Source organism: Phyllobates terribilis, unplaced genomic scaffold, assembly GCF_046119375.1.
Source record: "Phyllobates terribilis strain yellow unplaced genomic scaffold, ASM4611937v1 Scaffold_8__6_contigs__length_399053987, whole genome shotgun sequence".
Lineage (NCBI taxonomy): Eukaryota > Metazoa > Chordata > Amphibia > Anura > Dendrobatidae > Phyllobates > Phyllobates terribilis.
In genome coordinates, this window is record NW_027362768.1 from 347848584 (window position 1) to 347863098 (window position 14515).

The window sequence follows — 14515 nt, forward strand, 5'->3', positions numbered from 1 at the left end:
CCCCCCCGCCTTAATTGGTTCTCCTCCCTTCCAATGGTGTTGAGGCGGGTGGGAACAGCCGGGGGTTGAGGGTACTGTGCTAAAAGAGGTGGAGTTATGCAGATCTAAAACGCGTGGATTGCAGCAGCAGCAAGCCGAAAAGTGCAGGCATGTGAGGGATCTAGAGGTTGACAGCATGTCTTCTTAACGGGAGTCCAGGTGGCCATCTCCACAAATGGACTTTTCAGAATCCTTGGGTGGCACCGTAGTCGGAAACCAATTCTGGTTATCGCTTCTCGGCCTTTTGGCTAAGATCAAGTGTAGTATCTGTTCTTATCAGTTTAATATCTGATACGTCCCCTATCTGGGGACCATATATTAAATGGATTTTTAGAACAGGGAGATGGAAAAAGAGCTTGCTCTGTCCACTCCACGCATTGACCTGGTATTGCAGTATCTCCAGGACCGGTGCACCCCTTCTTTAATGCAGTTTCTAAAATCAGAAAGAATTGAATTCAATGCTTTTTGTTCATTTGGCTTGTTTGTCGGATTTTGGGATGGACTCTTTGGCTTTGCTTTTCTTCTCCTCATTGGATTTTTCATGTTAAAAGTTGCAGAAGCCAGATGACAAGCTCATTTTGGTTCAACTTCAGCAACTGTGCATTGCATTGCCATGTAATGTAATGCAATGATATCTATCTAGCTCTCCCTCTATACTTCCTTTTGGATAAACAGACATATTAGGCAAGCATTTTGGAGCTTTCACCTAAATAACTACAGGTGGTGAGATAAGCTGCACAATATAATTGACCTTTCAGTATATTGTTGCACACACACCATCTATTTAGCAAATGCCCTTGTTATCAACAGCAGCCTTTTAAACTCACCTGAGCTAACAGGTATGTGAGCTGGTTACTCTGCTGCGCTTAAAATTTCTTTTTTGGTTTGCTACAATGCCTTTTCTGAAACGTTGTCTCCCTCTGCTGGAACACTGACTTCTTTCATTTAATGCCTGCAGACTATAAAAGAGAAACCAACCCAAAAAGTTTGGTTGATTAGTCTGTGGCATTCTTTTAAACTGTTGCTTATGGCGGTCTCTGTGAGCTTCTCAGTGACATTCAGCCATCCAGGTATCCCGCCTGCAGTAGACGGAATGTGGCAATGGAACGCTGGCTGCGCGTGTCATAATAGGCTCTGAGCCTTTATATACCTGCGCACAGCAGCAGCCACCTTCAGTCTGCTGCTGGACAGCCAGCAGCAGCAGCAGCAGCAGGAGAGGTAATTAATCAGCAACCCTCCTGCTAAGGGTAGACAGCTGCTCGTTCCACCCCCCCCCGCCTTAATTGGTTCTCCTCCCTTCCAACGGTGTTGAGGCGGGTGGGAACAGCCGGGGGTTGAGGGTACTGTGCTAAAAGAGGTGGAGTTAGGCAGATCTAAAACGCGTGGATTGCAGCAGCAGCAAGCCGAAAAGTGCAGGCATGTGAGGGATCTAGAGGTTGACAGCATGTCTTCTTAACGGGAGTCCATGTGGCCATCTCCACAAATGGACTTTTCAGAATCCTTGGGTGGCACCGTAGTCGGAAACCAATTCTGGTTATCGCTTCTCGGCCTTTTGGCTAAGATCAAGTGTAGTATCTGTTCTTATCAGTTTAATATCTGATACGTCCCCTATCTGGGGACCATATATTAAATGGATTTTTAGAACAGGGAGATGGAAAAAGAGCTTGCTCTGTCCACTCCACGCATTGACCTGGTATTGCAGTATCTCCAGGACCGGTGCACCCCTTCTTTAATGCAGTTTCTAAAATCAGAAAGAATTGAATTCAATGCTTTTTGTTCATTTGGCTTGTTTGTCGGATTTTGGGATGGACTCTTTGGCTTTGCTTTTCTTCTCCTCATTGGATTTTTCATGTTAAAAGTTGCAGAAGCCAGATGACAAGCTCATTTTGGTTCAACTTCAGCAACTGTGCATTGCATTGCCATGTAATGTAATGCAATGCTATCTATCTAGCTCTCCCTCTATACTTCCTTTTGGATAAACAGACATATTAGGCAAGCATTTTGGAGCTTTCACCTAAATAACTACAGGTGGTGAGATAAGCTGCACAATATAATTGACCTTTCAGTATATTGTTGCACACACACCATCTATTTAGCAAATGCCCTTGTTATCAACAGCAGCCTTTTAAACTCACCTGAGCTAACAGGTATGTGAGCTGGTTACTCTGCTGCGCTTAAAATTTCTTTTTTGGTTTGCTACAATGCCTTTTCTGAAACGTTGTCTCCCTCTGCTGGAACACTGACTTCTTTCATTTAATGCCTGCAGACTATAAAAGAGAAACCAACCCAAAAAGTTTGGTTGATTAGTCTGTGGCATTCTTTTAAACTGTTGCTTATGGCGGTCTCTGTGAGCTTCTCAGTGACATTCAGCCATCCAGGTATCCCGCCTGCAGTAGACGGAATGTGGCAATGGAACGCTGGCTGCGCGTGTCATAATAGGCTCTGAGCCTTTATATACCTGCGCACAGCAGCAGCCACCTTCAGTCTGCTGCTGGACAGCCAGCAGCAGCAGCAGCAGGAGAGGTAATTAATCTGCAACCCTCCTGCTAAGGGTAGACAGCTGCTCGTTCCACCCCCCCACCCCCCGCCTTAATTGGTTCTCCTCCCTTCCAACGGTGTTGAGGCGGGTGGGAACAGCCGGGGGTTGAGGGTACTGTGCTAAAAGAGGTGGAGTTATGCAGATCTAAAACGCGTGGATTGCAGCAGCAGCAAGCCGAAAAGTGCAGGCATGTGAGGGATCTAGAGGTTGACAGCATGTCTTCTTAACGGGAGTCCAGGTGGCCATCTCCACAAATGGACTTTTCAGAATCCTTGGGTGGCACCGTAGTCGGAAACCAATTCTGGTTATCGCTTCTCGGCCTTTTGGCTAAGATCAAGTGTAGTATCTGTTCTTATCAGTTTAATATCTGATACGTTCCCTATCTGGGGACCATATATTAAATGGATTTTTAGAACAGGGAGATGGAAAAAGAGCTTGCTCTGTCCACTCCACGCATTGACCTGGTATTGCAGTATCTCCAGGACCGGTGCACCCCTTCTTTAATGCAGTTTCTAAAATCAGAAAGAATTGAATTCAATGCTTTTTGTTCATTTGGCTTGTTTGTCGGATTTTGGGATGGACTCTTTGGCTTTGCTTTTCTTCTCCTCATTGGATTTTTCATGTTAAAAGTTGCAGAAGCCAGATGACAAGCTCATTTTGGTTCAACTTCAGCAACTGTGCATTGCATTGCCATGTAATGTAATGCAATGCTATCTATCTAGCTCTCCCTCTATACTTCCTTTTGGATAAACAGACATATTAGGCAAGCATTTTGGAGCTTTCACCTAAATAACTACAGGTGGTGAGATAAGCTGCACAATATAATTGACCTTTCAGTATATTGTTGCACACACACCATCTATTTAGCAAATGCCCTTGTTATCAACAGCAGCCTTTTAAACTCACCTGAGCTAACAGGTATGTGAGCTGGTTACTCTGCTGCGCTTAAAATTTCTTTTTTGGTTTGCTACAATGCCTTTTCTGAAACGTTGTCTCCCTCTGCTGGAACACTGACTTCTTTCATTTAATGCCTGCAGACTATAAAAGAGAAACCAACCCAAAAAGTTTGGTTGATTAGTCTGTGGCATTCTTTTAAACTGTTGCTTATGGCGGTCTCTGTGAGCTTCTCAGTGACATTCAGCCATCCAGGTATCCCGCCTGCAGTAGACGGAATGTGGCAATGGAACGCTGGCTGCGCGTGTCATAATAGGCTCTGAGCCTTTATATACCTGCGCACAGCAGCAGCCACCTTCAGTCTGCTGCTGGACAGCCAGCAGCAGCAGCAGCAGGAGAGGTAATTAATCTGCAACCCTCCTGCTAAGGGTAGACAGCTGCTCGTTCCACCCCCCCACCCCCCGCCTTAATTGGTTCTCCTCCCTTCCAACGGTGTTGAGGCGGGTGGGAACAGCCGGGGGTTGAGGGTACTGTGCTAAAAGAGGTGGAGTTATGCAGATCTAAAACGCGTGGATTGCAGCAGCAGCAAGCCGAAAAGTGCAGGCATGTGAGGGATCTAGAGGTTGACAGCATGTCTTCTTAACGGGAGTCCAGGTGGCCATCTCCACAAATGGACTTTTCAGAATCCTTGGGTGGCACCGTAGTCGGAAACCAATTCTGGTTATCGCTTCTCGGCCTTTTGGCTAAGATCAAGTGTAGTATCTGTTCTTATCAGTTTAATATCTGATACGTCCCCTATCTGGGGACCATATATTAAATGGATTTTTAGAACAGGGAGATGGAAAAAGAGCTTGCTCTGTCCACTCCACGCATTGACCTGGTATTGCAGTATCTCCAGGACCGGTGCACCCCTTCTTTAATGCAGTTTCTAAAATCAGAAAGAATTGAATTCAATGCTTTTTGTTCATTTGGCTTGTTTGTCGGATTTTGGGATGGACTCTTTGGCTTTGCTTTTCTTCTCCTCATTGGATTTTTCATGTTAAAAGTTGCAGAAGCCAGATGACAAGCTCATTTTGGTTCAACTTCAGCAACTGTGCATTGCATTGCCATGTAATGTAATGCAATGCTATCTATCTAGCTCTCCCTCTATACTTCCTTTTGGATAAACAGACATATTAGGCAAGCATTTTGGAGCTTTCACCTAAATAACTACAGGTGGTGAGATAAGCTGCACAATATAATTGACCTTTCAGTATATTGTTGCACACACACCATCTATTTAGCAAATGCCCTTGTTATCAACAGCAGCCTTTTAAACTCACCTGAGCTAACAGGTATGTGAGCTGGTTACTCTGCTGCGCTTAAAATTTCTTTTTTGGTTTGCTACAATGCCTTTTCTGAAACGTTGTCTCCCTCTGCTGGAACACTGACTTCTTTCATTTAATGCCTGCAGACTATAAAAGAGAAACCAACCCAAAAAGTTTGGTTGATTAGTCTGTGGCATTCTTTTAAACTGTTGCTTATGGCGGTCTCTGTGAGCTTCTCAGTGACATTCAGCCATCCAGGTATCCCGCCTGCAGTAGACGGAATGTGGCAATGGAACGCTGGCTGCGCGTGTCATAATAGGCTCTGAGCCTTTATATACCTGCGCACAGCAGCAGCCACCTTCAGTCTGCTGCTGGACAGCCAGCAGCAGCAGCAGCAGCAGCAGGAGAGGTAATTAATCAGCAACCCTCCTGCTAAGGGTAGACAGCTGCTCGTTCCACCCCCCCCCCCGCCTTAATTGGTTCTCCTCCCTTCCAACGGTGTTGAGGCGGGTGGGAACAGCCGGGGGTTGAGGGTACTGTGCTAAAAGAGGTGGAGTTATGCAGATCTAAAACGCGTGGATTGCAGCAGCAGCAAGCCGAAAAGTGCAGGCATGTGAGGGATCTAGAGGTTGACAGCATGTCTTCTTAACGGGAGTCCAGGTGGCCATCTCCACAAATGGACTTTTCAGAATCCTTGGGTGGCACCGTAGTCGGAAACCAATTCTGGTTATCGCTTCTCGGCCTTTTGGCTAAGATCAAGTGTAGTATCTGTTCTTATCAGTTTAATATCTGATACGTCCCCTATCTGGGGACCATATATTAAATGGATTTTTAGAACAGGGAGATGGAAAAAGAGCTTGCTCTGTCCACTCCACGCATTGACCTGGTATTGCAGTATCTCCAGGACCGGTGCACCCCTTCTTTAATGCAGTTTCTAAAATCAGAAAGAATTGAATTCAATGCTTTTTGTTCATTTGGCTTGTTTGTCGGATTTTGGGATGGACTCTTTGGCTTTGCTTTTCTTCTCCTCATTGGATTTTTCATGTTAAAAGTTGCAGAAGCCAGATGACAAGCTCATTTTGGTTCAACTTCAGCAACTGTGCATTGCATTGCCATGTAATGTAATGCAATGCTATCTATCTAGCTCTCCCTCTATACTTCCTTTTGGATAAACAGACATATTAGGCAAGCATTTTGGAGCTTTCACCTAAATAACTACAGGTGGTGAGATAAGCTGCACAATATAATTGACCTTTCAGTATATTGTTGCACACACACCATCTATTTAGCAAATGCCCTTGTTATCAACAGCAGCCTTTTAAACTCACCTGAGCTAACAGGTATGTGAGCTGGTTACTCTGCTGCGCTTAAAATTTCTTTTTTGGTTTGCTACAATGCCTTTTCTGAAACGTTGTCTCCCTCTGCTGGAACACTGACTTCTTTCATTTAATGCCTGCAGACTATAAAAGAGAAACCAACCCAAAAAGTTTGGTTGATTAGTCTGTGGCATTCTTTTAAACTGTTGCTTATGGCGGTCTCTGTGAGCTTCTCAGTGACATTCAGCCATCCAGGTATCCCGCCTGCAGTAGACGGAATGTGGCAATGGAACGCTGGCTGCGCGTGTCATAATAGGCTCTGAGCCTTTATATACCTGCGCACAGCAGCAGCCACCTTCAGTCTGCTGCTGGACAGCCAGCAGCAGCAGCAGCAGCAGGAGAGGTAATTAATCAGCAACCCTCCTGCTAAGGGTAGACAGCTGCTCGTTCCACCCCCCCCCCGCCTTAATTGGTTCTCCTCCCTTCCAACGGTGTTGAGGCGGGTGGGAACAGCCGGGGGTTGAGGGTACTGTGCTAAAAGAGGTGGAGTTATGCAGATCTAAAACGCGTGGATTGCAGCAGCAGCAAGCCGAAAAGTGCAGGCATGTGAGGGATCTAGAGGTTGACAGCATGTCTTCTTAACGGGAGTCCAGGTGGCCATCTCCACAAATGGACTTTTCAGAATCCTTGGGTGGCACCGTAGTCGGAAACCAATTCTGGTTATCGCTTCTCGGCCTTTTGGCTAAGATCAAGTGTAGTATCTGTTCTTATCAGTTTAATATCTGATACGTCCCCTATCTGGGGACCATATATTAAATGGATTTTTAGAACAGGGAGATGGAAAAAGAGCTTGCTCTGTCCACTCCACGCATTGACCTGGTATTGCAGTATCTCCAGGACCGGTGCACCCCTTCTTTAATGCAGTTTCTAAAATCAGAAAGAATTCAATTCAATGCTTTTTGTTCATTTGGCTTGTTTGTCGGATTTTGGGATGGACTCTTTGGCTTTGCTTTTCTTCTCCTCATTGGATTTTTCATGTTAAAAGTTGCAGAAGCCAGATGACAAGCTCATTTTGGTTCAACTTCAGCAACTGTGCATTGCATTGCCATGTAATGTAATGCAATGCTATCTATCTAGCTCTCCCTCTATACTTCCTTTTGGATAAACAGACATATTAGGCAAGCATTTTGGAGCTTTCACCTAAATAACTACAGGTGGTGAGATAAGCTGCACAATATAATTGACCTTTCAGTATATTGTTGCACACACACCATCTATTTAGCAAATGCCCTTGTTATCAACAGCAGCCTTTTAAACTCACCTGAGCTAACAGGTATGTGAGCTGGTTACTCTGCTGCGCTTAAAATTTCTTTTTTGGTTTGCTACAATGCCTTTTCTGAAACGTTGTCTCCCTCTGCTGGAACACTGACTTCTTTCATTTAATGCCTGCAGACTATAAAAGAGAAACCAACCCAAAAAGTTTGGTTGATTAGTCTGTGGCATTCTTTTAAACTGTTGCTTATGGCGGTCTCTGTGAGCTTCTCAGTGACATTCAGCCATCCAGGTATCCCGCCTGCAGTAGACGGAATGTGGCAATGGAACGCTGGCTGCGCGTGTCATAATAGGCTCTGAGCCTTTATATACCTGCGCACAGCAGCAGCCACCTTCAGTCTGCTGCTGGACAGCCAGCAGCAGCAGCAGCAGCAGGAGAGGTAATTAATCAGCAACCCTCCTGCTAAGGGTAGACAGCTGCTCGTTCCACCCCCCCCCCCGCCTTAATTGGTTCTCCTCCCTTCCAACGGTGTTGAGGCGGGTGGGAACAGCCGGGGGTTGAGGGTACTGTGCTAAAAGAGGTGGAGTTATGCAGATCTAAAACGCGTGGATTGCAGCAGCAGCAAGCCGAAAAGTGCAGGCATGTGAGGGATCTAGAGGTTGACAGCATGTCTTCTTAACGGGAGTCCAGGTGGCCATCTCCACAAATGGACTTTTCAGAATCCTTGGGTGTCACCGTAGTCGGAAACCAATTCTGGTTATCGCTTCTCGGCCTTTTGGCTAAGATCAAGTGTAGTATCTGTTCTTATCAGTTTAATATCTGATACGTCCCCTATCTGGGGACCATATATTAAATGGATTTTTAGAACAGGGAGATGGAAAAAGAGCTTGCTCTGTCCACTCCACGCATTGACCTGGTATTGCAGTATCTCCAGGACCGGTGCACCCCTTCTTTAATGCAGTTTCTAAAATCAGAAAGAATTGAATTCAATGCTTTTTGTTCATTTGGCTTGTTTGTCGGATTTTGGGATGGACTCTTTGGCTTTGCTTTTCTTCTCCTCATTGGATTTTTCATGTTAAAAGTTGCAGAAGCCAGATGACAAGCTCATTTTGGTTCAACTTCAGCAACTGTGCATTGCATTGCCATGTAATGTAATGCAATGCTATCTATCTAGCTCTCCCTCTATACTTCCTTTTGGATAAACAGACATATTAGGCAAGCATTTTGGAGCTTTCACCTAAATAACTACAGGTGGTGAGATAAGCTGCACAATATAATTGACCTTTCAGTATATTGTTGCACACACACCATCTATTTAGCAAATGCCCTTGTTATCAACAGCAGCCTTTTAAACTCACCTGAGCTAACAGGTATGTGAGCTGGTTACTCTGCTGCGCTTAAAATTTCTTTTTTGGTTTGCTACAATGCCTTTTCTGAAACGTTGTCTCCCTCTGCTGGAACACTGACTTCTTTCATTTAATGCCTGCAGACTATAAAAGAGAAACCAACCCAAAAAGTTTGGTTGATTAGTCTGTGGCATTCTTTTAAACTGTTGCTTATGGCGGTCTCTGTGAGCTTCTCAGTGACATTCAGCCATCCAGGTATCCCGCCTGCAGTAGACGGAATGTGGCAATGGAACGCTGGCTGCGCGTGTCATAATAGGCTCTGAGCCTTTATATACCTGCGCACAGCAGCAGCCACCTTCAGTCTGCTGCTGGACAGCCAGCAGCAGCAGCAGCAGCAGGAGAGGTAATTAATCAGCAACCCTCCTGCTAAGGGTAGACAGCTGCTCGTTCCACCCCCCCCCCCGCCTTAATTGGTTCTTCTCCCTACCAACGGTGTTGAGGCGGGTGGGAACAGCCGGGGGTTGAGGGTACTGTGCTAAAAGAGGTGGAGTTATGCAGATCTAAAACGCGTGGATTGCAGCAGCAGCAAGCCGAAAAGTGCAGGCATGTGAGGGATCTAGAGGTTGACAGCATGTCTTCTTAACGGGAGTCCAGGTGGCCATCTCCACAAATGGACTTTTCAGAATCCTTGGGTGGCACCGTAGTCGGAAACCAATTCTGGTTATCGCTTCTCGGCCTTTTGGCTAAGATCAAGTGTAGTATCTGTTCTTATCAGTTTAATATCTGATACATCCCCTATCTGGGGACCATATATTAAATGGATTTTTAGAACAGGGAGATGGAAAAAGAGCTTGCTCTGTCCACTCCACGCATTGACCTGGTATTGCAGTATCTCCAGGACCGGTGCACCCCTTCTTTAATGCAGTTTCTAAAATCAGAAAGAATTGAATTCAATGCTTTTTGTTCATTTGGCTTGTTTGTCGGATTTTGGGATGGACTCTTTGGCTTTGCTTCTCTTCTCCTCATTGGATTTTTCATGTTAAAAGTTGCAGAAGCCAGATGACAAGCTCATTTTGGTTCAACTTCAGCAACTGTGCATTGCATTGCCATGTAATGTAATGCAGTGCTATCTATCTAGCTCTCCCTCTATACTTCCTTTTGGATAAACAGACATATTAGACAAGCATTTTGGAGCTTTCACCTAAATAACTACAGGTGGTGAGATAAGCTGCACAATATAATTGACCTTTCAGTATATTGTTGCACACACACCATCTATTTAGCAAATGCCCTTGTTATCAACAGCAGCCTTTTAAACTCACCTGAGCTAACAGGTATGTGAGCTGGTTACTCTGCTGCGCTTAAAATTTCTTTTTTGGTTTGCTACAATGCCTTTTCTGAAACGTTGTCTCCCTCTGCTGGAACACTGACTTCTTTCATTTAATGCCTGCAGACTATAAAAGAGAAACCAACCCAAAAAATTTGGTTGATTAGTCTGTGGCATTCTTTTAAACTGTTGCTTATGGTGGTCTCTGTGAGCTTCTCAGTGACATTCAGCCATCCAGGTATCCCGCCTGCAGTAGACGGAATGTGGCAATGGAACGCTGGCTGCGCGTGTCATAATAGGCTCTGAGCCTTTATATACCTGCGCACAGCAGCAGCCACCTTCAGTCTGCTGCTGGACAGCCAGCAGCAGCAGCAGCAGGAGAGGTAATTAATCAGCAACCCTCCTGCTAAGGGTAGACAGCTGCTCGTTCCACCCCCCCCCCGCCTTAATTGGTTCTCCTCCCTTCCAACGGTGTTGAGGCGGGTGGGAACAGCCGGGGGTTGAGGGTACTGTGCTAAAAGAGGTGGAGTTATGCAGATCTAAAACGCGTGGATTGCAGCAGCAGCAAGCCGAAAAGTGCAGGCATGTGAGGGATCTAGAGGTTGACAGCATGTCTTCTTAACGGGAGTCCAGGTGGCCATCTCCACAAATGGACTTTTCAGAATCCTTGGGTGGCACCGTAGTCGGAAACCAATTTTGGTTATCGCTTCTCGGCCTTTTGGCTAAGATCAAGTGTAGTATCTGTTCTTATCAGTTTAATATCTGATACGTCCCCTATCTGGGGACCATATATTAAATGGATTTTTAGAACAGGGAGATGGAAAAAGAGCTTGCTCTGTCCTCTCCACGCATTGACCTGGTATTGCAGTATCTCCAGGACCGGTGCACCCCTTCTTTAATGCAGTTTCTAAAATCAGAAAGAATTGAATTCAATGCTTTTTGTTCATTTGGCTTGTTTGTCGGATTTTGGGATGGACTCTTTGGCTTTGCTTTTCTTCTCCTCATTGGATTTTTCATGTTAAAAGTTGCAGAAGCCAGATGACAAGCTCATTTTGGTTCAACTTCAGCAACTGTGCATTGCATTGCCATGTAATGTAATGCAATGCTATCTATCTAGCTCTCCCTCTATACTTCCTTTTGGATAAACAGACATATTAGGCAAGCATTTTGGAGCTTTCACCTAAATAACTACAGGTGGTGAGATAAGCTGCACAATATAATTGACCTTTCAGTATATTGTTGCACACACACCATCTATTTAGCAAATGCCCTTGTTATCAACAGCAGCCTTTTAAACTCACCTGAGCTAACAGGTATGTGAGCTGGTTACTCTGCTGCGCTTAAAATTTCTTTTTTGGTTTGCTACAATGCCTTTTCTGAAACGTTGTCTCCCTCTGCTGGAACACTGACTTCTTTCATTTAATGCCTGCAGACTATAAAAGAGAAACCAACCCAAAAAGTTTGGTTGATTAGTCTGTGGCATTCTTTTAAACTGTTGCTTATGGCGGTCTCTGTGAGCTTCTCAGTGACATTCAGCCATCCAGGTATCCCACCTGCAGTAGACGGAATGTGGCAATGGAACGCTGGCTGCGCGTGTCATAATAGGCTCTGAGCCTTTATATACCTGCGCACAGCAGCAGCCACCTTCAGTCTGCTGCTGGACAGCCAGCAGCAGCAGCAGCAGCAGGAGAGGTAATTAATCAGCAACCCTCCTGCTAAGGGTAGACAGCTGCTCGTTCCACCCCCCCCCCGGCCTTAATTGGTTCTCCTCCCTTCCAACGGTGTTGAGGCGGGTGGGAACAGCCGGGGGTTGAGGGTACTGTGCTAAAAGAGGTGGAGTTATGCAGATCTAAAACGCGTGGATTGCAGCAGCAGCAAGCCGAAAAGTGCAGGCATGTGAGGGATCTAGAGGTTGACAGCATGTCTTCTTAACGGGAGTCCAGGTGGCCATCTCCACAAATGGACTTTTCAGAATCCTTGGGTGGCACCGTAGTCGGAAACCAATTCTGGTTATCGCTTCTCGGCCTTTTGGCTAAGAACAAGTGTAGTATCTGTTCTTATCAGTTTAATATCTGATACGTCCCCTATCTGGGGACCATATATTAAATGGATTTTTAGAACAGGGAGATGGAAAAAGAGCTTGCTCTGTCCACTCCACGCATTGACCTGGTATTGCAGTATCTCCAGGACCGGTGCACCCCTTCTTTAATGCAGTTTCTAAAATCAGAAAGAATTGAATTCAATGCTTTTTGTTCATTTGGCTTGTTTGTCGGATTTTGGGATGGACTCTTTGGCTTTGCTTTTCTTCTCCTCATTGGATTTTTCATGTTAAAAGTTGCAGAAGCCAGATGACAAGCTCATTTTGGTTCAACTTCAGCAACTGTGCATTGCATTGCCATGTAATGTAATGCAATGCTATCTATCTAGCTCTCCCTCTATACTTCCTTTTGGATAAACAGACATATTAGGCAAGCATTTTGGAGCTTTCACCTAAATAACTACAGGTGGTGAGATAAGCTGCACAATATAATTGACCTTTCAGTATATTGTTGCACACACACCATCTATTTAGCAAATGCCCTTGTTATCAACAGCAGCCTTTTAAACTCACCTGAGCTAACAGGTATGTGAGCTGGTTACTCTGCTGCGCTTAAAATTTCTTTTTTGGTTTGCTACAATGCCTTTTCTGAAACGTTGTCTCCCTCTGCTGGAACACTGACTTCTTTCATTTAATGCCTGCAGACTATAAAAGAGAAACCAACCCAAAAAGTTTGGTTGATTAGTCTGTGGCATTCTTTTAAACTGTTGCTTATGGCGGTCTCTGTGAGCTTCTCAGTGACATTCAGCCATCCAGGTATCCCGCCTGCAGTAGACGGAATGTGGCAATGGAACGCTGGCTGCGCGTGTCATAATAGGCTCTGAGCCTTTATATACCTGCGCACAGCAGCAGCCACCTTCAGTCTGCTGCTGGACAGCCAGCAGCAGCAGCAGCAGCAGGAGAGGTAATTAATCAGCAACCCTCCTGCTAAGGGTAGACAGCTGCTCGTTCCACCCCCCCCCCGCCTTAATTGGTTCTCCTCCCTTCCAACGGTGTTGAGGCGGGTGGGAACAGCCGGGGGTTGAGGGTACTGTGCTAAAAGAGGTGGAGTTATGCAGATCTAAAACGCGTGGATTGCAGCAGCAGCAAGCCGAAAAGTGCAGGCATGTGAGGGATCTAGAGGTTGACAGCATGTCTTCTTAACGGGAGTCCAGGTGGCCATCTCCACAAATGGACTTTTCAGAATCCTTGGGTGGCACCGTAGTCGGAAACCAATTCTGGTTATCGCTTCTCGGCCTTTTGGCTAAGATCAAGTGTAGTATCTGTTCTTATCAGTTTAATATCTGATACGTCCCCTATCTGGGGACCATATATTAAATGGATTTTTAGAACAGGGAGATGGAAAAAGAGCTTGCTCTGTCCACTCCACGCATTGACCTGGTATTGCAGTATCTCCAGGACCGGTGCACCCCTTCTTTAATGCAGTTTCTAAAATCAGAAAGAATTGAATTCAATGCTTTTTGTTCATTTGGCTTGTTTGTCGGATTTTGGGATGGACTCTTTGGCTTTGCTTTTCTTCTCCTCATTGGATTTTTCATGTTAAAAGTTGCAGAAGCCAGATGACAAGCTCATTTTGGTTCAACTTCAGCAACTGTGCATTGCATTGCCATGTAATGTAATGCAATGCTATCTATCTAGCTCTCCCTCTATACTTCCTTTTGGATAAACAGACATATTAGGCAAGCATTTTGGAGCTTTCACCTAAATAACTACAGGTGGTGAGATAAGCTGCACAATATAATTGACCTTTCAGTATATTGTTGCACACACACCATCTATTTAGCAAATGCCCTTGTTATCAACAGCAGCCTTTTAAACTCACCTGAGCTAACAGGTATGTGAGCTGGTTACTCTGCTGCGCTTAAAATTTCTTTTTTGGTTTGCTACAATGCCTTTTCTGAAACGTTGTCTCCCTCTGCTGGAACACTGACTTCTTTCATTTAATGCCTGCAGACTATAAAAGAGAAACCAACCCAAAAAGTTTGGTTGATTACTCTGTGGCATTCTTTTAAACTGTTGCTTATGGCGGTCTCTGTGAGCTTCTCAGTGACATTCAGCCATCCAGGTATCCCGCCTGCAGTAGACGGAATGTGGCAATGGAACGCTGGCTGCGCGTGTCATAATAGGCTCTGAGCCTTTATATACCTGCGCACAGCAGCAGCCACCTTCAGTCTGCTGCTGGACAGCCAGCAGCAGCAGCAGCAGCAGGAGAGGTAATTAATCAGCAACCCTCCTGCTAAGGGTAGACAGCTGCTCGTTCCACCCCCCCCCCCGCCTTAATTGGTTCTCCTCCCTTCCAACGGTGTTGAGGCGGGTGGGAACAGCCGGGGGTTGAGGGTACTGTGCTAAAAGAGGTGGAGTTATGCAGATCTAAAA

General features: G+C 45.4%; 11 non-coding genes across 11 annotated transcripts; all 11 read left to right on the plus strand.

The window, feature by feature from the left end:
- Window positions 1–267: 267 nt before the first annotated feature.
- LOC141158747 (U2 spliceosomal RNA) lies at window positions 268–458 on the plus strand. The gene has a single exon (XR_012248771.1). It is a non-coding gene; the product is annotated as a U2 spliceosomal RNA (small nuclear RNA).
- Window positions 459–1575: 1117 nt separating this feature from the next.
- On the plus strand, window positions 1576–1766 carry LOC141158748 (U2 spliceosomal RNA). Its single transcript, XR_012248772.1, has one exon. It is a non-coding gene; the product is annotated as a U2 spliceosomal RNA (small nuclear RNA).
- Window positions 1767–2885: 1119 nt separating this feature from the next.
- LOC141159620 (U2 spliceosomal RNA) lies at window positions 2886–3076 on the plus strand. The gene has a single exon (XR_012249623.1). It is a non-coding gene; the product is annotated as a U2 spliceosomal RNA (small nuclear RNA).
- Window positions 3077–4195: 1119 nt separating this feature from the next.
- On the plus strand, window positions 4196–4386 carry LOC141158749 (U2 spliceosomal RNA). The gene has a single exon (XR_012248773.1). It is a non-coding gene; the product is annotated as a U2 spliceosomal RNA (small nuclear RNA).
- Window positions 4387–5508: 1122 nt separating this feature from the next.
- Window positions 5509–5699, plus strand: LOC141158751 (U2 spliceosomal RNA). The gene has a single exon (XR_012248775.1). It is a non-coding gene; the product is annotated as a U2 spliceosomal RNA (small nuclear RNA).
- A 1118-nt stretch (window positions 5700–6817) lies between these two features.
- On the plus strand, window positions 6818–7008 carry LOC141158752 (U2 spliceosomal RNA). The gene has a single exon (XR_012248776.1). It is a non-coding gene; the product is annotated as a U2 spliceosomal RNA (small nuclear RNA).
- Window positions 7009–8127: 1119 nt separating this feature from the next.
- LOC141158753 (U2 spliceosomal RNA) lies at window positions 8128–8318 on the plus strand. The gene has a single exon (XR_012248777.1). It is a non-coding gene; the product is annotated as a U2 spliceosomal RNA (small nuclear RNA).
- A 1119-nt stretch (window positions 8319–9437) lies between these two features.
- Window positions 9438–9628, plus strand: LOC141159704 (U2 spliceosomal RNA). The gene has a single exon (XR_012249705.1). It is a non-coding gene; the product is annotated as a U2 spliceosomal RNA (small nuclear RNA).
- Window positions 9629–10743: 1115 nt separating this feature from the next.
- Window positions 10744–10934, plus strand: LOC141160605 (U2 spliceosomal RNA). The gene has a single exon (XR_012250358.1). It is a non-coding gene; the product is annotated as a U2 spliceosomal RNA (small nuclear RNA).
- Window positions 10935–12053: 1119 nt separating this feature from the next.
- On the plus strand, window positions 12054–12244 carry LOC141159782 (U2 spliceosomal RNA). Its single transcript, XR_012249780.1, has one exon. It is a non-coding gene; the product is annotated as a U2 spliceosomal RNA (small nuclear RNA).
- Window positions 12245–13362: 1118 nt separating this feature from the next.
- LOC141158754 (U2 spliceosomal RNA) lies at window positions 13363–13553 on the plus strand. The gene has a single exon (XR_012248778.1). It is a non-coding gene; the product is annotated as a U2 spliceosomal RNA (small nuclear RNA).
- The last annotated feature ends 962 nt before the right edge of the window (window positions 13554–14515 follow it).